Source organism: Microcaecilia unicolor, chromosome 11, assembly GCF_901765095.1.
Source record: "Microcaecilia unicolor chromosome 11, aMicUni1.1, whole genome shotgun sequence".
In the NCBI taxonomy this organism is placed as follows: domain Eukaryota; kingdom Metazoa; phylum Chordata; class Amphibia; order Gymnophiona; family Siphonopidae; genus Microcaecilia; species Microcaecilia unicolor.
The window spans coordinates 190,721,125-190,748,066 of NC_044041.1; the positions used below are offsets into that span (position 1 = coordinate 190,721,125).

At 44.4% G+C, this 26,942-nt stretch overlaps 1 long non-coding RNA gene and 6 other non-coding genes across 7 annotated transcripts; all 7 read right to left on the reverse strand.

Annotated features, from left to right (window-relative positions):
• Positions 1-1,701: 1,701 nt before the first annotated feature.
• LOC115480721 lies at positions 1,702-20,851 on the reverse strand. Its single transcript, XR_003943859.1, has 7 exons — positions 20,764-20,851; positions 19,890-19,929; positions 14,208-14,300; positions 6,759-6,827; positions 4,292-4,325; positions 3,973-4,037; positions 1,702-2,060 (listed from the first exon to the last, which is right to left on the reverse strand). It is a non-coding gene; the product is annotated as an uncharacterized LOC115480721 (long non-coding RNA).
• Positions 3,827-3,898, reverse strand: LOC115481241. Its single transcript, XR_003943908.1, has one exon. It is a non-coding gene; the product is annotated as a small nucleolar RNA SNORD65 (small nucleolar RNA).
• On the reverse strand, positions 4,113-4,187 carry LOC115481284. Its single transcript, XR_003943940.1, has one exon. It is a non-coding gene; the product is annotated as a small nucleolar RNA SNORD49 (small nucleolar RNA).
• LOC115481245 lies at positions 4,392-4,464 on the reverse strand. The gene has a single exon (XR_003943911.1). It is a non-coding gene; the product is annotated as a small nucleolar RNA SNORD99 (small nucleolar RNA).
• Positions 7,299-7,429, reverse strand: LOC115481286. The gene has a single exon (XR_003943941.1). It is a non-coding gene; the product is annotated as a small nucleolar RNA SNORA44 (small nucleolar RNA).
• On the reverse strand, positions 17,560-17,694 carry LOC115481282. Its single transcript, XR_003943938.1, has one exon. It is a non-coding gene; the product is annotated as a small nucleolar RNA SNORA16B/SNORA16A family (small nucleolar RNA).
• On the reverse strand, positions 20,161-20,303 carry LOC115481281. Its single transcript, XR_003943937.1, has one exon. It is a non-coding gene; the product is annotated as a small nucleolar RNA SNORA16B/SNORA16A family (small nucleolar RNA).
• Positions 20,852-26,942: the final 6,091 nt, after the last annotated feature.

Sequence of the window (26,942 nt, forward strand, 5' to 3'; positions counted from 1 at the left end):
GTTGCGGGCAGATGGGATGGGGAGGATGAGGGTGTTATCAACTGAGATAGAGAGTGGAGGAAGAGGAGAAGTGGGTTTAGGAGGAAAGCAGAGGAACTATGGCTAGATCCTTTCCCAAGCTATCCTCCAGCTAGCTGGCTCTCTTGAAATCCAGAGACTTCCTCTGCAAAGCTGTAGCCACCTTTGATCTGAAATTCCTCCAAATGTGGCTGTACCTTAAGTTTCTTGTGCTTTAGTGCCCTTGACCATGCAATAGAAAATCGTCCAACACAGGCACATATCTACTAGCCTTCCCCCTGCAATTTATTTTTGCTGTATTAAGATATCTTCTCCATGTCATCCTCCTTCCTGCACTCTCCCTCAGCCTCAAATGATTCCATAGCTTGTAGCCATGGAGGGGGTAGGTGCTGAATCTGCACAGGAGGAATACAAGATGGCAGTCAAGCCTGCCAAAAATCAGATCAGAGACCAACCACACACCATGCTCCTCTGCAGCTCGCTTCAGAGCTCCTACATGTCATGTCTCAAGTACCAACTGCCAAGTTGTTTTTTTTCCATTTGTTTACTAGAAGCTAAGCAAAATTTTACGAGCAAGGCTTTTATCATTTTATGGAGAACTAAAATAGCTCCTCAATAGCACACCTATCTGCTGCAGGATTACAGAAACACTGAAGCCATCCAGTTGCCACCCAAGCTGGTGATAGGAGTGTGTAAACTATCTGGATTGGTCACAAAGAATGCTAAGGTAGTTTGAGGTTGTTCAAATCTTGGGTCCTCCTCCTTCCTAGAATAGTTTCCCACCTCCATGTAGAAGGGAGGGGTGTAACACTTGGACTGCTGGTTAGTTTGCAAGTACTGGCTTCTGCCTCCTCCAACCAGGATCAGCAGGTAGTAGTTCAAATAGTTCCTGGAAGATGTTGGGTTTAAAATAAGTGAAACTGAAGATTCTCTTGCATCTCTTTGCTGCAGTTTTGATATTTTTGCTGCTCTTTGCACCTGGACTTTAGCTGGAATATTTGGGTGGGGCACTGGCTGAGTGTCAGCATTACACTGGGTTAGCTGCCACTTGCAGCAGCAAAGCCTTGATTCTGCAGAAACTCAAAGGGTCTGAGGGCCCAACGAGCAGCAGGCTTGCTTCGCTGCAAAAGGTTCACCCTTAAACTTTATCAACCAATCACTGCTATTAACTGCAATAGTGTGTTACTGGGTGGGCTGGCAAGTTTCAGAGCCCACCATGTAGTTTTTGATACAGTTAACTCTTATAAAGTTTTGTTTGAGGAGTGTTTTTTTTTTTTTTGGGGGGGGGGGGGGGGGAGAGAAGAGATTGGCTTCTAGAGGTATGTTCTTTAAAAAAAAAAAAAAAAAAAAGGATTTGTCCCAGAATGCAACTGAAGGAATACCATATTAACATTTAATACGAGTAGCACCTGCTATTGTTTACAATTTTCCTTTACGAAAGTATATAAAATCAATTTTAGATTCTACAAAATCTAATGTGCATTAAGATATTTAGACTTCGTTAGGTCAAGAAGGCAACAAACCAGCATCTTATTACATTTTTCAATGAACAAGGTTATCAATAGAAATCAAACAAAATAAAACATGGAAAAGAAAATAAGATACCCTTTTTATTGGACATAACTTAATACATTTCTTGATTAGCTTTCAAAGGTTGCCCTTCTTCATCAGATCGGAAATAAGCAAATGTGGTAGATGACAGTATATTTATAAGTGAAACATCCAAGCACTTCATTGACAGTCAATGAACAAAAAATGTCCTGCTGCTCTGAATGGATTCTGCCAAATTACCCTTGGACCAACTTTGTCTCCAGGAATGTCTGGGGCTGTCTGCCTGGTGTACATGGTACAGCAGGTATTTACTACAGCCTAACCCTCCTTCCCTCTGCTGTTTCTCCATGCAACAGTTGACTTTTGCTGAAGAGTAGTGTCAAGGATTTCAAGGGAAGCTGAGAGATGGTCCAGTCAGATGGATGGTGTGTTTCCTTTATGCCTCAGTGTCATGTGTTGCTGCTGTTAACATTTGCCTCCATGTGTCAAGACTGCAAACCAAAGAAAAAAAGTTAAATTATTCAAGGAAAAGACTTCTCAACTTATTTTTTCAGAAACTGTAAGGAGTATCCCAGAACCAGTGGCAGAAAATAGTTAAAAGCAGTACCTGGATAGTTTCGCACCACTACAATATACTAGAGCTGCATCATAAGAGTAACCATACTAGGTCAGATCAATGGTCCATCTAGCCCAGTATCCTGTTTCCAGCAGTGACCAAGCCAGGTCACAAGTACCTGGTAGAAACCCAAATCGTGGCAACACTCCATGCTACACATCCATGTCTGTCTCAACAGCAGACTGGACATTTCCTCCAGGAACTTGTGCAAACATTTTTTTTTTAACTCAGATATGCTAACCACTTTTACCATACCCTCAGGCAAAGAGTTCCAGAGCTTAACTATTCACCGAGTGAAAAAATATTTCCTGTTTTAAAATTATTTCCATGTAACTTCTTTGAGTGTCCCCTAGGTCTTTGTACTTTTGGAACAAGTAAAAAAAATCTATTTACTTGTACTTATTCTACACCACTTGTGATTTTGTAGACCTCAATCATCTCCCTCTGTTTTCCAAGCTGAAGAGCCCTAACCTCTTTAGCCTTTCCTCAACTGAGGGGAGTTCCATCTCCTTTATCATTTTGGTCGCTCCTTTGAATATTTTCTAATAGTATATTTTACTATTTGGCCAAATACAAATTTCTCAGTCTCCACCTGCTGGTAGGCGTGCACAACCCATCAGTCCAATCCTGGGCCGGTCCAGAGGGACGCTAAGGAATTGCTATTTGGCTGAATCAAATTAAACACGAATATTTGGTACAGTCCTATATATAATGATCTAAGTTACATAAAATTGTTTTACAAAGCTTTTGGGGGTATGTACACATGATCAGGGATGCCAATGAGGCTACTGTTTATGTCTGGTGGGTTAAGGTCATTCATTACTGCAAATGAACAAAATTACAGAGCATATACACAGGCATGGATTAAGTCGAGGGAAGTCTTGCTTAACTACATTTTTTTGAAGGGGTGAGCAAATATATGGATAAAGGTGAGCCGGTTGACATTATCTGCATTTTTCAAAAGGCATTTGAGAAAATACCTCATGGAAGACTCCTGAAGAAATCAGAAATTCATGGGATAGGAGGCAATGTCCTATTATGGATTAAAAACTGGTTAAAAGATAGAAAACAGTAGGGTTAAATGGTTAGTACTGAATAGAGAGGTGTAGATAGTGGTGTTCCCCAGGGGTCCACGCTGGGGTCACTGCTTTTTAACATTTAGAAAGCATCTAGAAAAAACTAGTAAGGTAAGCAGCAAAGACTCTTCAGCTTGGAGAAGACAGCTGAAGGGAGATATAATAGAGGTCTACAAAATACTGAGTGGAATGGAACATAAATGTGAATTGAATGTTTACTCTCTCCAAAAATACTAGGACTAGGGGGCACACAATGAAGCTATTAAGTAGAATGTTTACAACCAGAGAAATATTTCACTTAACATGTAATTAAACTCTGGAATTTGTTGCTAAAGAATGTGGTAAAAGCAGTTTAGCAGGGTTTAAAAAAAAAAGGTTTGGATAATATCCTTAAAGTGTTTTTACTCAGATCTTGCTAGGTACTTGTGAACTGGACTGCCCACTGTTGGAAACAGGATACTATGTACAGACCGTCAGTCTGTCCCAGTATGTTTGTGTTCTTATGTAAATTATATTAAAAAAAGACTAAACTTCACAGAGAAATCTCAAGCCGAGCCAAAGATGTCTTCAGAAAACCATAGCTCACCACCACCAATCTGACGGTAATTCCAGCTAATTTAGGTGAATTTCATCATATGACATCTTTTGGTTAAAGCTTTGATAAAATGGCATAGTGACATTTACTTGGACCCTACTAAATGTTTATCTTACCTGAAAGCATCTAATCCTGGGCCATATTAGCTAGTTCCTTGTTCCAGGCTACCTCCAGGCCAGATCTGAAACCATTCAAAAACAGAATTCAGATACCAAAGTAGCAAGCAAAAAAACAAAAATACACAAAAAAGGCTGCAAGTCAGACAGGAATGAGCTTTATCGTCAGTTGTCGCATCTGACGGCACTTCCTATTCTGGAGTCTCATCATATTGCAGCCAGATTTCCATTCAAGCACATGCAGGCCTCAGATCTGATCTTAATTTTACACCTCTCAAAATTTCTCATGCATCAAAGGTTAATTTATGGAAATACCCACCTCACATAATGCAGGCAAACTGAACCGCTGTCATCTACAAGGAAAAGCACAAGCATTAAACCCTTCCAAAAACCCAAATATCAGTATTGCTAGATGTGGTGGCATGGTCTCAGCCCCATATCCGCAGGATTCATCCATCAGTCACCACTAGTAAGGTGTCATCCTGGACCAGCCAGAGAACAGAACAAGAGTTCCATACTGCCGCCCCCTTCTTGTATAGGGCATGGAATCAAATAGCCATGCTAGACGTTTCAATGGAAGTCAGCTGGCTTCTCCATACAGATTTAATAAAAAGGAATTTTAAGTGGAAGCAGAAAACATGCAATAACTCGGAAAAGATGGTGTGGGGGGGGGGGGGGGGGGGGGGGTTAACATAAGTCACTGCACACTGGATTTAAGGGTGCATAGATTTTACTGTTTCAAAAGTTCTTGTTGAAGGCCTCCAGCCAAGGATCACTACTGTGTCTCATATAAAAGATGGAACAAGAGAACGCCCAGAAGTTGTAAATAAAAAAAACCTCATGCAAAGAAAAACCTGGCCCTAGCTGGGCTGGAATCAGTCAGGCTCCCTGCAGGTAACTAGATTAAGGCAGGCATTCACCTGAGATTTTTCCAAAAACAGTGCACAAAGCTCCCAATAATGCCTGGGCATGTCTTCATCTTGTGGATGTATTAAATTCAGTTTTGTAATATTTTAGCAAAATTTAGCTCAGGTGCTGCAAAGCATGCGGCTGCACATGGCTGCACCAACTGAATGCCAGGTGCTGCAATTTGTTCCATCCTGCAGCTATTCAACTGCACAGCTCGACTTAGAAGGGTAAGAAACCAACTTGCAGCCCCTCCAACACTTTACAGTTTATATCCACAGCATTTCTTTACAAATTCTAAAGATTAACATAGTGCTGGGCAGATGTGGGTAAGTGTTGGGATAACCAGTACCCACACATCTATTTTACATAAGGCCAGTCTTACAGACTCCTGTATACCTAGCAAAAAGTCTAAAAAAAAAAAATAGAAACCTCCCTCTTACAATCTGCCAGGGGCGTAGCCACAGGTGGGCCTGGGCCCACCCAATTTGGGCTCAGGCCCACCCAGCAACGGAGCACCCAATGGGCCTTCTTTCCCCTCCCTCCGTCGGGCAGCGCGCGCCAGCCTAACTGTACAACAAAGCTGCACGGCACCGGGTCCGTCAGCATGCTGCCGCTAGCTCCTACCTTGTCATCTTTCAGCAGAGGTGTTAGTTTTGCTGCTAAATCTGCAGCGGATCCACGCGGTGCCATGGCTGTCTCTGTACGCTGCTGCGACTGCTTCCTCTGCACTAGCCCCGCCTCTTCAGAAAGAGTATCGGAGGTGAGGCAGGGCTAGCGCAGAGGAAGCAGTCGCAGCAGCATACAGAGAGGCAGCCCTGGCACCGCATGGATCCGCTGCAGATTTAGCAGCAGAACTAACACCTCTGCCGAAAGATGACAAGGTAGGAGCTAGCGGCAGCATGCTGACGGACCCGGTGCCGTGCAGCTTTGTTGTACAGTTAGGCTGGCGCTGCCCGACGGAGGGAGGGGAAAGAAGGCCCATTGGGTGCCGGTAGGTGGTGCCGGAGAAACCTGCAGCGGTGGCTTGGGGGGGGGGGGGGGGGGGGGGGTAGATTCGGGGCAGTGGGTAGCCAGACAGCCAATTTTGGGGAGAGAGAACATTTTGTGCCCACCCACTTTGTGCTCAGGTCCACCCAAAATTGGCTGTCTGGCTACGCCACTGCGATCTGCAAAGTGGTACTGCAACACTACATTCCTGTAGAGTGCAAAAATGTAAGAAAGGGAAAAAGCTTTTGCACCCACAGCTCCACTCAATAGACCTACTTCTTTGCTAAGACTTACTCCCCACTTTACACCGCTGATTGATGCACCCTCCCTGACCTCTACCCTGCTTAGATTCACACTGTTAGTTACTGTTTCCCCGTCTACTCCTTGTATACTTTCCTCAGTTCCTACCTTGTAATTTTACTTAACTTTTTGTAAGCCACATTTTGCCTGCATGAGTGGGAAAATGTGGGATATAAGCAAACCATAAATAAAGAGGATTTAAATTGGGTCAAAATCTCTTCATCAGCAAAAAGCATCATTTTATTGATTTATTGCATTTGTACCCCACATTATCCCACCTTTTTGCAGGCTCAATGTGGCTTACAGGGTGTTAATTTGGTATGATCGTTACATAGTGTTAGATACAGTCGGTAATAAATTGGAAGTAAAAGAGGAGTTAGTTAGAAGGTAGTGGGTAAGGTCGTGTCGAAGTGTTTTAGAGCGTTTGGGTGATGTACGGAGTAGTATGATTCCTCAAGGATTGTTTTTGTATGCTATGTTGAAGAGAAATGTCTTCAAAGATTTGTAGTTTGATTTATCAAGGATTATTTTTGTAGGCTTTGTTTTCACATCATGTAGCCCTTAAAATGTTGGTTTAATATTAAGCTTACTTGATCACATGTTGTGAGTTTGCAGCCGACAGCCTAAAGACTTCCTGTTGCCAGAGCCTAGACATATACCTTCAGAAAAAAAAAAAATAAGACATGATTGTTATATTCTGAACTTTGTAAGAATTAAAGAAAATCATGAACACTTGAGATAAGCGGCTTAAGTTATGACAGGGTTAACAGTTTGGGGGCAGTAGCTAAACATACCCATTCCAAAAACATTTTAGAAGTCAGCCTCTACCACTGCAGACTCAAAAGAACATGAAGCTGGTCTGGCATCCCCCCCCCCCCCCCCAATGACCATAAGGGAAAGGATCAAGAGGGGCAACACACAAGAAAAGAAAGTCTGGGGATAGGTCAGTCTTTTATCCGATACACTTCATGGAGCTGAAGACATGCATCAATTTACTGGGTCCAAAGAAAAATCTACAAAGTTGCACAATACAAGAATCTCATAAGACACATTCTTCCAAGACCACCACAATTATAGACCTACTCTTCAGAACAGCCCAGAGACATGCAAAACCTGAAAGCACAGAGCACACCTGTACAAGGGTCGAGTGACTGCTACAGACACTGCAGGTCCAGGCTGTCAAAGCCCCTCCCAGTTATTCTTGCATGTTGTTGGAAACCCTGCGGCTATGTCAGAGCCACAGACCTCGGTTAACATGCATTTTCAGAGACAAATAGGCAAAGCATCGCATTTCATACTCGGAACTGTGACACCAGTGGTAGGCAAGCTGCAGCTCTGGGAAGCAAGAATATACTATATATACTCTAATATCAGAGCAATTTTTTCCAACATACATCAAAAATTGCTTCTTGGTTTATACTCAAACCTCCCTCCCCCTGTGGGGTCCGGAATGCCTCCCCTTACCTCCCTCTCCCAGGTCAGCTGACACAAAGCACATGAGAGAAGAAAGTAATTGTGCATGGTCAAGGCCCAACACTGGCAGACCGCCAACCCAGAAGAGGGAGATAAGGAGAAATACTAGATTATAAATCCACTAGTAAAAAAGCCCCGTTTCTGATGCAAATGAAACGGGGGGACTAGCAATGTTTTCTTCTGTGTGCATGTGGGAGTGTGTGTGTCCCTGCCCTCTGGCCTCTCTCCCCTCCCCCCTCTGAGTCCTTCACTGTTACAGAGCCAGCGATTTGATTTCGTGCTCTGCTGTTTTCCTTCACTGACTGTGTTACAGAGAGGGCGGGGCAGACGCTCATAGGGAAGCCGGATATCTCGCCCCCTTCACACTTCCGGCTGGAGGCTTCATAGAATGTTGGTTTTGCCTTTTATATAGAGAGATGGTTTATAGTCAAGTCCCATCCCCCTCTGCTAGATTATATTTGAGTACATATAGTTATTTCTACATATAATAGCATTTGTCCTTTACAAATGTTTTGTTTTACAGTACTGTTTAGTTCTGATACAGTATCATGTTAATCACGTTACTATGAATCAATTTGCCAGCTCTTTCGATCATTGTACTATTACTTTAAAATTTTAAGTTGATGAGGGAGGAAGTGACGTCATCGGGTAGCATGGCAGCCTAGCCTTGGAGCTCCCTCTCCCACTACCGACAAACCGGGTAAAATAGCAACCCAAAGGGAGAAAAAATCAGCAAAAACCAGCGGATCTCACCCTTAAATATCTGGAGACATGAGCAAAGCAATTTCCACGAGGAAAAAAGAGGCGGAAAGGGCAGAGAAAAGTATGTTGAGCAAGGCCGCAAAAAATCGCGAATCGCCCGAGCGAGCCTCCCCCTCGGATTCGGACTCTGCACTCTCTATGTCTGAAGCGCGAGCCCCACCTTCAAAAAAAGGCATATCTGGTGAGCTACGCAGGTTTCTCTCCAATATACAGACGGAGATCAAGCAGTCTAAAGAAGAAATATTAGAGCGAATGGACACGCTTAGCGCTGACCTCAAAGAATTGGGAGGAAGAGTGGAGGAGGCAGAATTGAAAATAGACGAGCACACGGACACTTTAAATAAGCACGCCACCCTGCTGCAAGAAATGGAACATAAACACGCTCACCTGGAATATAAATTGGACGATATCGAAAACCGGGGACGGAGGAATAACCTCCGTTTTCGCGGTGTCCCTGAAGGCGGCGAGACAGAAAACGTGGCGGAGATAGTACAAACATTGTGCTCCACGTTGTTAGGCCCCGAGGAGGGAGAGCTGCGGTGTGAATTGGATAGAGCGCACAGAGCACTGGGCGCGCGAAAGGAGCAGCAAACGCGTGATATAATTGTGCGGTTCCATAAATATGAAACCAAAGAAAAGGTCCTGTCGGCTGCAAGAAAGACAAAGACTCTGGAGTTCGGAGGAGCTCAGATACAGGTTTATCAAGACCTTTCACAATATACCCTCCAGCTTAGAAGACAAATGAGGCCGGCGCTGGAGTCTTTGAGTAAACATCAGATACAATACAGATGGGGATTCCCTTTTTCACTAAACTTTACCCTGAAGGGTAACAAGCATAGGGTGCAAACTCTACAAGAGGCATGGGAGGTCCTGCACGTTGCTGAACTTGTTTCCGCAAAGGCCCCACCTGGGGCGGTGGCGCCCACTACAAGAGCGAAACTTCAACGGTGGCAAAGAGTCCCAGAATCTTCCAAGAAAAATAACCAGAAGCGTTGAGCTGGACTGCACAGGTTTGATAAGGGTGCAGGGACAGTGCCTCAACAGTCATGGAGAATGGAGGCAGCCCATTTTGGGAGAACGTGACTAAAGGTCGCTGGACAGGCCGATTTTGGCCTGCATATTGTTTAGTTGGTGATGGACCTACTTTTAGCTATAAGCTTCAGACTTGGGGGGGAGGGGGGGAAGCACATAGTTGGATAAGTTGTGGGTAGGATTAATGCTGACACAAGTTGATCCGGCGTGACTTGGTTGGGAACTAGGAGGGTGGGGGGAAAAGGGGAATAATAAGTGTTTAAAGACCCGGTGGGAGTGGGGGGCTGAAAGTGGGGTTGGGTGCTGTGTGGCTGATGGGTAGCTTCCTCGATTCCCATCTGGAGGACATAGGTCTTTCAGGTGGTGAGAATGGTTGGGAGAGGGGGGATGGAAGGGGGGTGAATAGATGGGAGGATGTTAGAAGGGGAGGGGGGGAGGACAAGGTTAGGGCTACGGATGCAAGACAGTGTAATGTTGTACAGAGGTGCCACGAAAGAATGCAATTGATCAGACTTGCTCAAATAACCAGTGATGGGTACTGACTTAAAGATTCTCTCCTATAATGTAAAGGGGTTAAATATGCCACAGAAACGACAGAAGTTTCACAAAGAATTGACGCAGTTAAGGTCACATGTGGCCCTGCTGCAGGAAACACACTTGCGGGGCAGACATGAAAGGCTTCTATCCCATTCAGAATATCCAGTGGCACATTATGCATCGGCGGCAGAGTCAAAGAAGGGAGGTGTAGCGATACTAATACACGCATCGGTTGGGGCACAGGTGATCAAGGTAAAGAGGGACCCGGGTGGACGTTATATCTTCCTGCATATCAGAATTGCCCAAGTGGACCTAACAATTGCATCTATATATGCGCCCAATGTAGGACAGGCGAGCTTTATCGAGAGAGTTAAAAACTCCTTAACTAGTTTTGCCCAGGGATCCCTTGTGATTGGTGGGGACTTTAATGCTGTGATGAGCTTAAATCTAGATCGCACGGGAGCTCCTAGGGCCGAAGGTCAGAAGGATTCGTTGGCTCTGAGATCTCTAGCACAATCTTTAGGCACACTGGACTTGTGGAGATTGAAACATCAGAGAGAGCGAGATTATACATTTTATTCACCCGTCCACAACTCCTATTCATGCATTGATTACATTTTTTTAGATGTCACATTAGTAGAGCAGGGACCTGATGCGGGGATAGGGAGTATGACCATCTCGGACCATGCACCGGTGTGGGTTACCTTACCAAATATCAGAGCAGAACCTAAGGATAAAAGATGGACACTAAATGTTGGTCTCTTGGGGGAAGGGGAAGTGGTGGAAGGATATAAAAAGATGCTAAAAGAATATCTTGAAATTAATTTGGAGTCAGGGCCCTCACTCAATACGGTATGGGATGCTCTGAAAGCAGTGTCCCGGGGTTACTTCTTGCAATTGGCAAGCAAAAAATCAAAGATTCGCAGGGCACAGATAGAGCGCTGTATGGAGAGCATTCGCGTACTAGAGGCACAGCACAAAGCCAATGGGTCAGCACGAACATTGCGGGAGCTTCATGCACAGCGGGCGCTATTAGACTCCATATATTCCGAGCAGCTTAGCATGATAGAAGCAAAGAATAGAGTGAACTCATATGAATTTGGCAACAAAGCGGGGCGCCTTCTGGCCACAAAATTGCGTAGGCAAAAAGTAGAGCGGACCATTCTAAAGATACGAGAGGCAGGAGGGAGGGATCTAGATACATCTGACCAAATTCGTAAACGATTTGGGGAATTTTATCAGACTTTGTATGCTCAGGAACTTAGCCCCCCTTTGGAGCTAGTAGACCAATATTTACTAGATAGTGAGTTGTCCTCTTTGAGTCCCCAGCAACAAGCACTGCTAGATGAACCAGTGACCCCTAAGGAAATTCAGGTAGCTATCGGTAGCTTACCCTCAAGCAAATCACCTGGGCTGGATGGCTTGCCAAATGAGTTTTATAAAAAGTTTGCCCCTGAATTAGCTCCCATCCTGGCAGATGTGTTTAACAAAGTGGGGAGGGGGGAGCCCTTGCCGATGTCCATGATGGAGGCATGGATAGCAGTGCTACCTAAGCCAGGCAAAGACCACCAAGAATGTGGTTCTTATAGACCTATATCGGTCCTAAACGCAGATGTAAAAATCCTGGCTAAGGTGTTGGCAAGTAGGCTGGCACCTATTCTCCCAGTGCTCATCCATCCTGACCAGGTGGGTTTTGTCCCTTACCGAAAAGCGATGGACAACATTAGGAGAGTGGTGGACATTATGTATCTGGCAAAGAGAAACAAGAGACCGCTCTGTCTTCTAAGTCTTGACGCGGAAAAAGCCTTTGACCGGGTTCACTGGCCCTTTATGTACAAGGTCTTGGAAACCATGAGGTTTGGGGTACAGTTCCGGAGGTGGATTCAGGCTTTCTATGAGTCCCCAAGGGCCTGTGTCCGGGTCAATGGTGGTAATTCCGAGATGTTCACGTTGTACAGAGGCACCAGACAGGGGTGCCCACTGTCACCCTTGTTGTTCGCTATGGTGATGGAGCCCTTTGCGGCTCATGTGCGGCTGGATCCTAATATCTCAGGAGTCAGAATAGCAGATAGAATCCACAAAATGGCCCTTTTCGCGGATGACGTCCTGCTGATGATATCTCGACCTCTCGACACCTTTCCACACTTAGAGAGCGTCATAGAGGAATATTCGGCAGCGTCGGGATTCAAAGTTAACATGGCAAAATCAGAAGCTTTGAATGTGACACTCCCAGATGCAGTGGTGGAATCCTTAAAGATCTCTTCCTCTTTCCGATGGGCACCTAAGCAAATTAGATACTTAGGGGTTAACCTGACTAGGGAGTTCTCTGAACTTTTTAATGCTAACTACAAAGGAATAGGCAAAACTATCGGGGAAGACATAGAGCGCTGGGGAGATTTGGGAGTCTCATGGTTTGGAAGAATAGCTATCCTCAAAATGAACATACTACCCCGCTTGCTGTATCTCTTTCAGGTGCTGCCTGTGATGATGCCCAGGCGATTTATAGCTTCATTGCAAAACAAGTTAGTGCGGTTCGTCTGGGCAGGAAAGCATCCAAGGCTAGCAAGGGCACTGCTATATAAAGAACGGAAGAGAGGAGGGCTGGGGGTACCCAATCTCACCTGGTATTACAGAGCAGCACAAGGGAAGGCCGCTCTTGAATGGCAACAAGACTACCCGGACCGACAGTGGGTGCACATAGAACAACATTCCTTAGGGGACACACCGTTGAACGCACTCATGTGGCTACCGAAGCCTTTTAGAACCTTGGATGAACGAGCATGCCCATCAATAGCGGTGACACTTTACTACTGGGACAGTTTATTCCCTAAGAGAAAATGCGTTCTCACCCGCAGCACCCCTATAGCTTTTAATCCTTTATTTTTACCAGGTACTACAAAAGGGACTTTTACTGTTTGGTACAAGGAAGGGGTGAGAACCTGGGGCCAAATGTCAACTAGCACACTTCCTTCAGACTAAAGCGGTGAGGGAGGTGATGCAACGTCAAACATCAGAGTTAGAAAAGATGTGTGAGAAGTTTTCTTCTTCTCGTGGTCTGATCAGCCACCTGTACCTCCTCATCAGTAAACAATCACCTTGCAGTGGTGAGCACAGGCAAAGATGGGAAAGGGAACTGGGTGTGAAGTTGGGAGAACCTGAATGGGAGAGAATAGAAAGAGGTGTAGTAGGGGTATCGACACATGTCCCCATACAGGAGAACGCAGTGAAAGTACTATATAGGTGGTATCTTACACCTGCCCGCTTACAGAGGATGTTTCCATTGGCCCCAGGTATGTGTTGGAGGAAGTGTGGGCATAAAGGCACAATGGGGCACATATGGTGGGATTGTGTCAAAATTCGGGCATTCTGGAGGGCGGTCCACTTTAGGTTGCAGAAATGGCTGGGGAGCGCAATACCGTGGAATCCTGAAGTGTTTCTGTTCTCAGCTCAGATTGCAGGCCTAGCAACATGTAAACAGATACTGGTGAAGCATGTAGTAGGAACTGCAAGGGTGGTTGTGGCCTCTCACTGGCGGCGCGAAGGGGTCCCTCCGATAGCAAGATGGCTAAACAAACTGTGGTATGTGCGTGAAATGGAGAGATTGAAGGCTGAGCGCAAACACCAATTGGGTAAATGGAACCTAATATGGAAAAATGTTACTTCTGAAGCTCTGTCAGTTTAGAATGTATGATGAGAGAGTGAGCGGATAGTAGGTGGCCAGCCGAGTCCTTAGGGAGGGAGGGTGGGAAGAGGGGGGGGAGGATGGGAGGGGGGGAACGTTTGAATCCACAACATTACAAAAAAAAAAAAAATTTTGAAGTTCTGTTATGATGATTATTGAAGATTGAAACTGTTAAACATTGCAGTATTGAAAACATTTGCAGACTAGTTGTATTAGCAATGGAATAGTACTTTTATTTTTATAGCTGTGTTGCATGTGCAATGTATTTTAAGTCCTGTTTTGTTGGATAATAAAGACTTCTTACAAATAAAAAAAAAAAATTTTAAGTTGATGTCACGCTGTACACCACCTTGGGTGAATTTCTTCATCAAGGCAATTAAACATTTCCAACAAAGAATCTATCAGGTGGTCTCCAACCAGCATTCCTTGGGCTGGAACTTGGAGGGGTGAGGGGAGGAAAGGAAGAGAATCACCTGGGCCAAACTCCCAGTGTTACCCCCCCCAGGCCAATACCATTCTCACCTAGGATCTATAGAACAGGGTCAATGCTTACCTGAAATGCTCATATGAGGAGACAAGACCCATGGCTTCTGTTCACTAGAGGTTTTGCCAGTCAGCCCCACACTTCGAACATATAACTGATAAGCTAAAAAAAAAAAAAAAAGTACAAAATTATTTTAACACGAGGTCTAAAAGGAGAAATTAGGTCTTGCCTGTTAATTCCTTCCTTTAGGCCTTCCAGACCGGTCCAGACACTAACATCTGGGTTATGCTTGCCTACCAGCAGATAGAAACCGAACACAAACCTTGACTTGAATAAAACCCCTGTGCAGTTGTCAGGCAGCCAGAATGGAAGTCAAAGCAGAAAACTAAAACTTCCACCCCGGCTATTCACAGATATATATCCACAAGGTTGTGCCATGCAAAATAAATACATCTCGGGATTTTTTTTTTTTTTCGTTCAACCAACCACAGCAGTTATTTGAACATGGAATGAAGATGAACGCCACAATTAAACATACGACAACCACCAACTTCCACATACCGCGATTTGAATGTGATCAGTGTGGGCTCTGGACCTGTCTGGAAGGCCTAAGGGAAAGTTTAGCAGGTAAGAATTTCTCCTTCCCTTGTTGGCCATTGCAGACTGGTCCAGATGCCAACACTTTGGAAGTACCAAAGCAATAAGAAATTATGGGTAGGACCCCCAAAGCCTTGAAGTCAAATCTCCTGGACATTTATCTGATAATAAATGATATGCAGCAAAGACCAGACAATTTACTCTATAAAATGTCCTGAGGCAGAATCAAACCATTCTCGGCCCACGAGGTTGCCATGTCCCGCACGGAATGCGCCTACAGCACAGAAGACATTGCCCAGCCTTTAAGAAGGTAAACTGAAGCAATCACCTCTAAGCCACCATAGGTTTAGACACTGCAGCTGCCTAAGCCACCTTAGAGAAGAGCAAAAAAGGCATCCTGCAGCTCTGAAATCCGTTCAGGTGATGAAACGGCAACCCGGAACACTGACTTCAAAGTAAGATCCTTCACAGAACAGGACAAACGCTAAATGACCCCAATATTAAAACCAACTAAACCAAGTTTAAATCCCACTGAGGAACAAAAGGTCAGTGGAGCACAAGGAACTTGAATCCAAGGAGATGCACGATGTCTAGAGAAGATGACAAAACTGTTCAACCAGCCCCTGAAAACAAGCCAGTGTCACAATCTTGATCTTCAAAGAAGCCAAAGCCAATCCCTTATCGAACCCACCCTGCATGAACTCAAATCTCCAGCAAGGATGCCCAGTAGAGCATATCCTGTCTAGACACCAGCACGCAAAGACCCACCAGACCTGCATATAAGCCAGGGAAGTAGACATCTTATGAGACCTCAACATGGTAGCAATCAGAGATAGTGGGCAGCCAATAATGACATAATAGAATGGAGACTAGCATCCTGAACAGACCCCACCCCACCCCCACGGTAACTGAATGGAATATTCACTTTCAGGCTGATCAGATCTCCGTACCATAGTTTCATGGGCCAATCTGGGGCCACCAGAACCGCCAGACTTGGATGGTTTTCTATGTGCTGAAACATGGAAACATAAAGGTGACCCTGTAACAGCCAGGTCTGAACTAAAGCATCTCTTCCCTCTGACTTTACCTCTCTGATGACTGAAAGATCAGGAACTTGTGCATTGGCTGCCTTCACCATGGGGACCATCAGTGGTAGACCCCATGCCTGATGGATGTTGAAGGCTTGAATACTTAAAAGTCTCCACAGGATCCAAGGTATTTCAACTGAGAAAGTCCAATTGAATATTCTCCACACCTACCACATGTGCTGCCAAGAGATCCAACAGATGGGCTTCAGTGCAGCCTCTTGCACACCCCAACTACACTGCTGATTCACAGGCCCCCCCGCTGTTGCATTGTCAGAGAGCACTCACCGACATGCCTTACATAAGTACTGCCATACTGGGAAAGACCAAAGGTCCATCAAGCCCAGCATCCTGCTTCCAACAGTGGCCAATCCAGATCACAAATACCTGGCAAGATCCCAAAAAAGTACTGCTTATCCCAGAAATAGTAACTGCCTATGTCACGCTCCTTTCAAGACAAAGAATTGGTGTGTGCAACTCAAGTAGATATTTCAAGCTGGCCCTGATCACCTCTGCCTTCCAGCGGAAATGACGGAGACTCCAGAAACAGATCTGGAAGATGACTACTGTATTCCAAGGCATAGCCCTCTTGAATTACTAGCAGAATTGACATGGTCTGTATCCACCTCCAATAAAAGCGCAAGCCAACCACCCAGCCCCACCCCTTCATTGGGAACTTCAGCCCTGGGCAGCGTGGACGAAGAGGACTCTATAAAAGGGTCCCACAAAATCTGAGTCTTCTGAAAAATGAGCGCACTGAACAGCACTGGTCTTGCTTGGGTGGTAACAATGAGCCTCCCAAAACCTACCTCTGCCCAGTCCCCTAGGCTTGTCCTTCAGCAAACACAGAACTTTAGCTTCACCTAGCCCCCTTCAAATTGTCCCTAGTTCCTCTCCAAAGAGCATAAAACTGTGCAAGGGCAGAGACCAAAACATAGACTTAGATACATCAGCTGCTCAACCTTGCAACCACAAGGTTCTTCAAGCCACCATGACCAAGTACATTCTTAGCCAAAGCCCTCAAAAATCATATATAGCATCCATTAGAGAGGAGGACCCCATTTCCAGCTTTGTTACCTTCCAGAGTCACCACTTACCCAAATCAGGACCATCCAACACACCCTAGCCATAAGTCCCCCTGCGAATGCTGGAGCACCAGAGCTTAAAGAATGAAGCTATGCTTTAATAAGGTTTCCATCTAGCAATCTAGTGGATCTGTAAGTGGGAGCACCACCAACAGGGATCGCTGTCCTCTTTATCACCACCATGACCAGAGCATCACTGAAGCCACCCTCAGACCCCAAAACGGCCAGATCTTCTAGGTTCTCAACCCAATCATGGGCCGCTTAGCAACAGAAGGTACTCCTCCCAACACACAATCCTTAAAGGACCCCTCAGAGGCAACCATCACTGCCGACTTAGGCTCCCCACACAATTTGCACACTGCCTCCAGCGTGTCAATACCTTTGCAACCACATGCTTTATGGTGCCTGAGCTTCTGAGCCCATGGCCACATCAACTTGTTGGACTACAGAAAGCTCAACCTCTGGAGGACTGAACTGCTAGCCAAACAGCAGCACTCGTTTTAGGGACTGGATGCCTACAAGCTTTCCCACAAACAGCCTTGTCAGACTCCATCTGCTGGTAGGCATATATAACCCATGTGTTAACAAATCTGGACCAGTCTGGAATGGCTGATAAGGAACAAAAGATTTCAGTACACTGCATACTAAAGATCTTAGTGTATTTTCCTGAAAAGTTGCCAGTCAGTTACCAGCAACTGAACAGCAGTAACTGAGGAAAAATATACTCTAGGCCCATTCTATCCAAGTCAGCTATAGAAGCCAGCTAACATGGCTTGGATGAGAGCCAGAGAATCCTACTTCACTAATGGGGAACAAGTACATGACAAACTAGGCAATGGTCTATGGGTTTTTGTTTTTCTCATGCTCGTTATCAATGAGAAACGGGACTTAGAACAGTAGGCTGGGAACTCTTGAGTTCAACTACTAGGCTACTCCCCTCGATTTTTTTCATTCTCCAGTACTTTAAAAGCAGAGAATGACATGGGGACAGGGAACTGTGGAACCGCGGGGATGGGTACAGAGCTCGCGGGGATGGAGTGGGGGACAAATTTTGTCCCCGCGTCATTTTCTACTTTGAAGCATGTTAATGAACTGGACTTATGTTTAAATGCCTACAAAGATATTTTGATTTTTTTTTTTTTTGAAAAATAAGCAAACATACTGGTCACAACTAACAAAATTTGAATGGCGGATCCTGTATATCCTGCTACCAGCACATCTTCTAAGACAGGAGAGCTAGATTGAATCCTGAAATTGTTGACTTATTCATCCACAGTTTCAAAAAAGAAAATATAACAGTGCTTCATAGGGCATATTTCCCCCCTCTACGGCATACAGTTGTATTTTATACCCTTGGACATTTTAACAGTGTGAATTAGGATTCCTTGGTGTAGTAGAAATCACCTATTGTTGGGGTTGGAAGTGTAGAGGGTGGTGGTGGTGGTGGGAAGGAAGGTTATTATAACTGCTCATTATTATTGTTCTCTATTTATAATTTATACACAACAGTTGCACAACATATTGTTTCTTTTTATACTTTAATAAAAAGATTTAAATATAAAATCATAAGTGTTCAAGGCTTCTGCAAATGAGGACAGAGCCCATGGAGACGGGGCAGGGACACAACCGACGGGGACCGAGACAGAACCTACGGGGACGGAACGGGGAAAAACTGTCTCCGTGTCATTCTCTATTTAGAAGAATCTAGTCAATATAAAGGCAAGTAGTACATTAGAACTAGGCGCAACCCAATGGTTAGAGGCAGACCCAGGAAAGCAATAGTTAAAATCCCACTCAAGTCACTTACCTATTACCATGGGTATAAGCTTAGATTGTAAGCTCTCCTAGTACCTGAATGTAATTCACTAAATGCAATAAAAGATGGTGGTGGAGGTGGCCTGATCAATGACACGTAACGACAATCAAAACTTCCACTGCATCATGGAAAGGAAAGTGTACAATCACAAAATATAATCACACAAAATGTATCATTTAAGACATAAGGGGGAAGAAGCCTCAAGGTGCTTGGATCAAGACGATCTCATAAGCAACAGTTGAGCCTGTTGACCAGGCACTTGATCTTAAGAGGATCCGCTCCTCATCACAAGCATGAAGAGCAGATCCTCTTAAGACCAAGTGATTGGTCAACAGGATCAACTGTTGCTTATGAGATCGTCTTGATCCAAGCACCTTGAGGCTCCCCCCCCCCCCTTATGTCTTAAATGATACATTTTGTGTGATTATATTTTGTGATTGTACACTTTCCTTTCCATGATGAAGTGGAAGTTTTGATTGTCAGCAGTGCCGTAGCGAGGATGGCTGACACCCGGGGCGGGTCTCCGCTGCCACCCCCACCCCCGGGGGCAGCACGGCGCCCCCCCCCTCCGGCGCCATTCTTGCTTTGATTGGGAATCGAGGGACGGGCGGGAGGGCCGATCCGCCCCCGAGTGAACGACACTGGGAGCTGCGTCGGCTCCGCTAGTTCCTTGCTCTCCCTGCCCTGGAACAGGAAGTAACCTGTTCCGGGGCAGAGGGAGCAGGGAACCAGCGGATCCGACACCCCCTCCCCAGCGTGTGCACCTGGGGCGGACCGCCCCACCCCCCTTCCTAAGCCACTGATTGTCAGTACCTGAATATAATCCCCCTTTTACTATAACTGGAAAAGGTATAAGCTAAATCCAAAAGCCCTTCCTTTATTGCCCACTAAATTAAATTCTCTTCAATTGACAATACAAACACAACTGAACAGTTTTTTCCTTTACTCGCCAACTCCTAGACCGGAGATCTTAATTTTCAAGTTAGGACCTATTTATAAGAGTTAATTGTGAGAACAAAGATCATCATCAAAGAAACAGATATACCTTGTGTTCTCCCTTCACCTCCTCCCCCAGTCACCTCCTTACATTTACAAACAGTAATACGATTTAGGGTTCGGGGGGGGGGGGGGGGGGGGAATCAAAACCACTACATCAAATGTTACTTACTTCCAGTGCATGTCTGCAAGCCACCAAACCAGCATATGACCTGAAAATGAATGAAACGGTATTTTATGTAAGTAACATACTTATGTTTTGGTTTTTTTTTTTTTTGCAACCCAGACTTTGTTCTTTAGAAGAAACTAAACGTAATAGACAGTAACTAAGAATACAAGACCAGATGAGAAATTGCAACAAAAAAACCTTTACAAAGACTCTTCGACTTCAATGCTTAAAATATTTGATTCTAAAGCAATATGATGATACCAGTAAAAGAAAAGGCTGTGTTTCCTTGTAATGTTGCCAGCCAGTCACGCCATGCAGACCGGCTAGCGACCGTCGAAAGAAACGTTTGCTCTCGGCACCCGTTTGACCACATTAGTTACTAGAGAATCCTCTAACATGGCTTCGATCGGGGCCAGGTCGGAGACGAATTTTGTTTTTGTGCAGCGCTGCGTACGCTTTGTAGCGCTATAGAAATGCTAAATAGTAGGAGTACTAGTGTGAATCGCACCTATCAGCCAAATGCAGCCAATCCAAAACAGTTACTACACGCGTAATTCAAGAGAAAAATTATTATAAAGTTATCTACAACGTATCACGTCTTGTTTCGTAATTAACCATACCAAATAAACACGTTTTTTTAAATGCAGGATTTTTATGCATACTATTCACAACAGTAAAACTATACATAGGAGACCGATTACTTGCTATCTGCAATACAGAGCAGAGGCACCCTTCCCATTAAGAGGCGGGATGAGGCCCGTGAAGCCAAGATTATCACTACTCAAAAAAAACTACTGTACTAACACACCTACTACTCGAGTTCTGCCCTAAGGCAGGCAAGAGTGCAAGGAAGAACGTTAAAACGCAGAAACATTACCGTGAAAGGAAGGATGACAACGGATTACAAACCACGAGGTCATCCTGCAGCACAACTCACACTCACCACCAACCGTCCGCACCCTGTGTTGACCGACGGAAAGACCTAGCACGCACACGTCACGCCGCTTTTAAAAGGCACGCCATCTAGCGCATTCTCTGATTGGTTGTTGGTGCGCGAGTGGCGCACAGCATGTCGGGACATAACGTGTACGTATTTTTAATTTTTTTTAGGGGCTTGGATTTAGGTGCTCAAGTTACAACTCTTCCTAGGCTCAAATTACCGTATTCTTAGGTGCGCGTTCCTATTACGGTACTTATTACAGAAAATTAATTCTGTTGCTAAATGAACCCTTGGAGCACGTTAAAAAAAAACAAAAAACATGCAAAGTATTTACATGTTTATGAATACATTTTCACTATATAATGCACATTTGGAAAGCTCATTGTAAATTTTAATCTCAAACTCACAGCTCAAAAAGAAACTATATATTTTAAAAAATTTTTATTTATAACCATTTAAATTTTTACAAGCGATAGAACAACTTGCCGGAAATACAGAGAAAGTAATATATAAGAATTATTTCAGTCAGGTAATTCTACTACTACTACTCAACATTTCTAGAGCGCTACTAGGGTTACGCAGCGCTGTACAATTTAGCAAAGAAGGACAGTCCCTGCTCAAAGGAGCTTACAATCTAAAGGACGAAATGTCAAATTCGACCAGTCTAGATTTCCTGAATAGAGGTATGGTGGTTAGGTGCTGAAGGCGACATTGAAGAGGTGGGCTTTGAGCAAGGATTTGAAGATGGGCAGGGAGGGGGCCTGGTGAATGGGCTCAGGGAGTTTATTCCAAGCATGGGGTGAGGCGAGGCAGAAAGGACGGAGCCTGGAGTTGGCGTTGTATATTCTATTCTCTTCCTTAGACCACTAAATAGGGAGGGTGAAACAAGACAAGGAGATCAATTAAACAGTAAACAGAAAAAAAACGTGGTATTAAGCTGATTATCCCCAGATATTACTCGCCTAATTCATTATTCCACATTGATCATCTGGTTGGCTTCTTCAAGGCCAATACGGTGTATAGTCAAATCATTTCATTGAAAACATACTTATTGTCCAATATTAGTTAGAAATAATACATCTGATTACATTCTTTAAAAACCAGAAGTTATTTAACAATACATATACTTAAGTCTCTAATTCAAATCCCACTGATTAAAGTAATCCCAGTTTTCACAGGCTTCACTCCTTTTAAAGTAATAATTTATTTATTTATTATCCCACATTTCCCCACCTCTTTTGCAGGCTCTTATAGTGGAAACATATAAGAAAATGTACATTTAGCATTATAGAAGGAACATGGGCTATATGATAATGGTAAAACATATTAGTAGTTTAACAAGCAAATATAAGGCAGTTCTGGATATTGGAGGAAATATTTCTGAGGAAAACTTTAGGAGTCATACCCGGAACTCTGGGAAAAACAATAATCTCAATTTTAATCATCTATAATAATATTCATTTTATTATTCAAAATTTCTGGTCTATTATCATTTTCAAAATCATAACCACTTCTTGCTCGTGTAGAATCATTTGTTATATCAATTTTTCACTCTAAAAGGGTTCAGTTAAATTGTCCATGTAACTCTCTAATAAAATTATATCTGAAACAAAACTATTTACTGCCACCGTTAGGTCCCGAAGCACCTTCCAGATGATATTCAATGTAACCTCCATGGGAGCCAAAAACTGTAAGATGAAAACTGTAAGATGAAATAACATGCAACATGTCTATCACCCTCACCTTCATACATAGGGATATTTAAAACCCTCTAAGACCTGTCAACCAGACTAACCCAATGAACTAAGTGACTCTGGGACAAACCTGTTTGTTTTACATTTTTAAATACCCATCCCAACGTATACTAGGACCAGTAGTCCAGCATTTTCTTGTAATTCTTTTAAGTTGAAAGTGTTGTGATAGAAAGGACTCCATGAAATTATCATCTGAAATAAAATGCATTTGTCACTTTTAAACATCTTAAGTTTATATCTTTAAATATCCAATAGCTAAAAAAGGATATTTAAAACAAAACAAAATACCTTTTTGTTTCCTTTTTACTACTCTTCTGAGCTAAAATACAGTGGCTAAGATTATTTGCTGTTTAAAAATCTCTGTCTCTGCTTCAGCCTCCTTGAGGATTTTGTGGATCAGAAACTCTCTCAGATCACTGTGTTTGCTTTAGGATTGCAGGCTGGGTATTCCAGCTGGTTCGGGTTTATGAGAAATCATTCACAGGAAAAGCACTAGACTGTGAAATCATTTTCCCTCAGAATTAAGATTAAAAATTAATTACTGCACTGCAGAGAAAAGCTAAATGCCTGGGGGGCTCATCTCCAAAAGGGCTGATCTGGTTTTCAGGACCTGCTAACAGATCAGTCCCAGGCCCGGATGCACAAAACTCTAGCGCTGTAGGGAACAGCGCCAGAAAAACACCGGCTCGGCACCGAGTCGGAATTACCAACCAAAGCTCAATACTAACACATGCAAATCATATGCACGCTGTTACTTTTGAGCATTGGTCATTGCTGAACATGCCCACAACAACTGTGTCTACCGCACGGCTCTTTTGGGCATGGACTAGGAATGCTCAGACACTTCCGAATCCCTTCCCTAACTTTTAAACCTCCCTAGTGGTCCAGCGCCCCCCTCCCCGCCCCCCCCCCCCCCCCCCCCCCGGCTGAACAAATAAAATCCCTGGTGGTCCAGTGGACCCTGCAAAAAAAAAAAAAAATCAATGGAAGGTGAATTGAGCATCACTCCCTCATCCTCTGCCTTCTGAAAACTTCACTTTACATGCCAAGGCTCCCATGCAATTTATGGGTTTCACAGACCTGCCACCCTCAACTAGAAGACATGAATTGAGGTTGAAGGGGAGCAGACTCAGGAGTAATGTCAGGAACTATTTTTTTCACGGAGAGAGTGGTGGATACATGGAATGCCCTCCCGTGGGAGTAATGGAATTCAAACATGCATGGGATAAACACAAAGGAATCCTGTTTAGAAGGAATGGATCCACGGAATCTTAGCGGAGATTGGGTGGCAACACCGGTAATTGGAAAGCAAAACCAGTGCTGGGCAGACTTCTTCGGTCTACGCTCTGATTGTAGATATGGATGGGCTGGAGTGTAAATTTTAAGGGGCTTCGACGTTAGCTTCAGAACTTTTAGTACAAGAACAGTGCTGGGCAGACATCTACGGTCAAACTCTGGTGTACATATAAAGTCCTAGCCCTTCCATTTATCTAAGAAAACATAAGAAGGTGCTTCTTGAGCTTTTTTCCTCCTGTTGTACTAATATATACTTACCAAGTGGCTTACTTTAATAGAGTTTCCTTATTTGTATATCTATTGGATTGTCCATAAATGGAAACTTAGTCCCTGACTGTTTGAGTAGGTAGTACATATAAAGTATCACATACCATGTAAAATGAGTTTGTCTTGTTGGGCAGACTGGTTGGACCATACGTGTCTTTATCTGCCATCATTTACTATGTTACTATGTATTTGGTATAAGGCAGGGCTGTCCATCCTTGATCTTTGAGGGCTGCAATCCAGTCAGGATTTCCCCACTGAATATGCACGAGATCTATTTGCTTGCACTGCCTCCATGCATATTCAGTGGGGAAATCCTAAAAACCCGACCTGGTGAGGGCTGAAGTTGGACACTCGTGATATAAGGGATCAAGTTGTTTTTTTTTTAATCTGTTACCTTTTATTCTTAGAGCAGAGGCTGTCACCCTGTCCTTGGGACACCCGGGCAAACCCTAGTTTTCAAGATGTCCACAGTAAATACGTAAGAGAGATTTGCATACAATGGAGGTCATTCGTACACATTGATTTCATGCATATCCATTGTGGCTATCCTGAAAACCTGACTACCTGGGATGAGAACCCCTGGCCTTGAGGTAGGGCCTGCCGTTACACATACGGGGACCCAGGGCAGAAGGTTTGGGAAGGGACAGCTAAGTCGGTAGTGGACTGTCTTCTTCAGCTTTGGTCAGGCTTCAGGTTTCTTGGGGGCCCAAGGCAATTGCCCTATTTAGGGGAGGTAGTCGTATTAATTTGTTTTTGAGCTATTCTAGCTCATATTGGTTTAAGTGAATATGTCGATGGTTGTGCAGAATACTTCTTGAATTGAATATTGATTATTTTATTTCACGTTACTACTACTACTACTATTTGACATTTCTAAAGCGCTACTAGGGTTACGCAGTGCTCTACAATTTAACATAGGACAGTCCCTGCTCAAAGAGCTTACAATCTAATGGACAAATGTACAGTCAGTCAAGTAGGGGCAGTCAAATTGGGGCAGTCTAGATTTCCTGAAAGGTATAAAGGTTAGGTGCCAAAGGCAACATTGAAGAGGTGGGCTTTGAGCAAGGGTTTGAAGATGGGTAGGGAGGGGGCTTGGCATAGGGGCTCAGGAAGTTGATTCCACGCATAGGGTGAGGCGAGGCAGAATGGGCGGAGCCTGGAGTTGGCGGTGGTGGAGAAGGGTACTGAGAGGAGGGATTTATCCTGTGAGCGGAGGTTTCGGGCGGGAACGTAAGGGGAGATGAGGGTAGAGAGGTAATGAGGGGCTGCAGACTGAGTGCATTTGTAGGTAAGAAGGAGAAGCTTGAACTGTATGCGGTATCTGATCGGAAGCCAGTGAAGCGACCTGAGGAGAGGGGTGATATGAGTATATCGGTACAGGCGGAATATAAGATGTGCAGCAGAGTTCTGAATGGATTGAAGGGGGGATAGATGGCTAAGTGGGAGGCCAGCGAGGAGAAGGTTGCAGTAGTCAAGGCGAGAGATAATGAGAGAGTGGATGAGAGTTCGGGTGGTGTGCTCAGAGAGGAAAGGGCGAATTTTGCTGATGTTAAAGAGGAAGAAGTGACAGGTCTTGGCTGTCTGCTGGATATGCGCAAAGAATGAGAGGGAGGATGAGAAGCTGGTTCCCACCTGGCCATATCAAATCAAATTTCTCTATTTTCAGAGAGTGTTTAAAAAATGTGTTAGGTTTATTCTAACAGCTGAAATTGTCTGTATGCCTGCAGCAGGGGATGATCTGTTGGTTATGACGTTGCCTTGGGTACAGGTACTTTCTATTGAGCCTCTTCCTTTCTTTCTCTCTGGTTGCAGATAAGGACATACCGGACTGGGAGATAGAGCTGCAGAGAACTGCAAGAATTTGAAGCACTGGAGGTGCAGGAGAAGATGAATGAGGCCTGGGAGAAGGAAATAGAAGACATGCTGCAGGAAGATGATTAGTGGGTAGGGTGGACCCTGTGTGATGGATGGAGATCCCTGTAGGTAGCACTCTCCTGACCACTTGGATTTTGACGTGTGTACACAGTGCCACCTTCAGGAAGGAGACTGAAGAGCAGTTGATGAATGCTTAAGCAGTGCTTTTCCCTGTGAACTTCATCCCAAGAAAGGTCCTGACTTTTGCAGACTTGAAACTGAAATAAGGGTGCTTTTTACCATTTATTGCAACTTTGCTTAGGGAAGAAATACATTACAGACTTGGACTGTGCAAACTAAATCTAGATGTAAAATATGTATGTATGTATATATATATATATCCTATATAATAAAACGCACCTCCAACGTTCTGAAGCTGAGAAAGTGAAGCCTTCAAGCCTTGAAGCATTCCTGCAACGTTCCGGAACTACGTGTCGTCAATTGAGGAGATGGAGCCTTACAGAGCGCACGAATGCTTCAAGGCTTGAAGGCTTCACTTTCTCTCACACACACACACACTCTCTCTGTCTCTCACGAACACTCTCTCTCACACACTCTCTCTCTCACACAAACACACACACACACTCTGTCTCTCTCTCATTCTCTCTCACATACACACTCCATCTCTCACCCACATACTCTCTCTCAAACATACACACTCCGAGGAAAGGGGGGCATGGAACACGCTGGGGAGGAGAGGGAGGAGGGCATGGAACTCGGAGGGAAGGGGGGGCCAAGAACTCGGAGGAGAGGAGAGAGAGGGGGAGAGGAGAGGGAGGGAGGGAGGCCTGCACCTCGGATGGAAGGGGGTCCTGGAACTTAGAGGGGAGGAGAGGGAGGGAGGGGGGTCATGGAACTCAGAGCCCCAAACACATACACTCACTG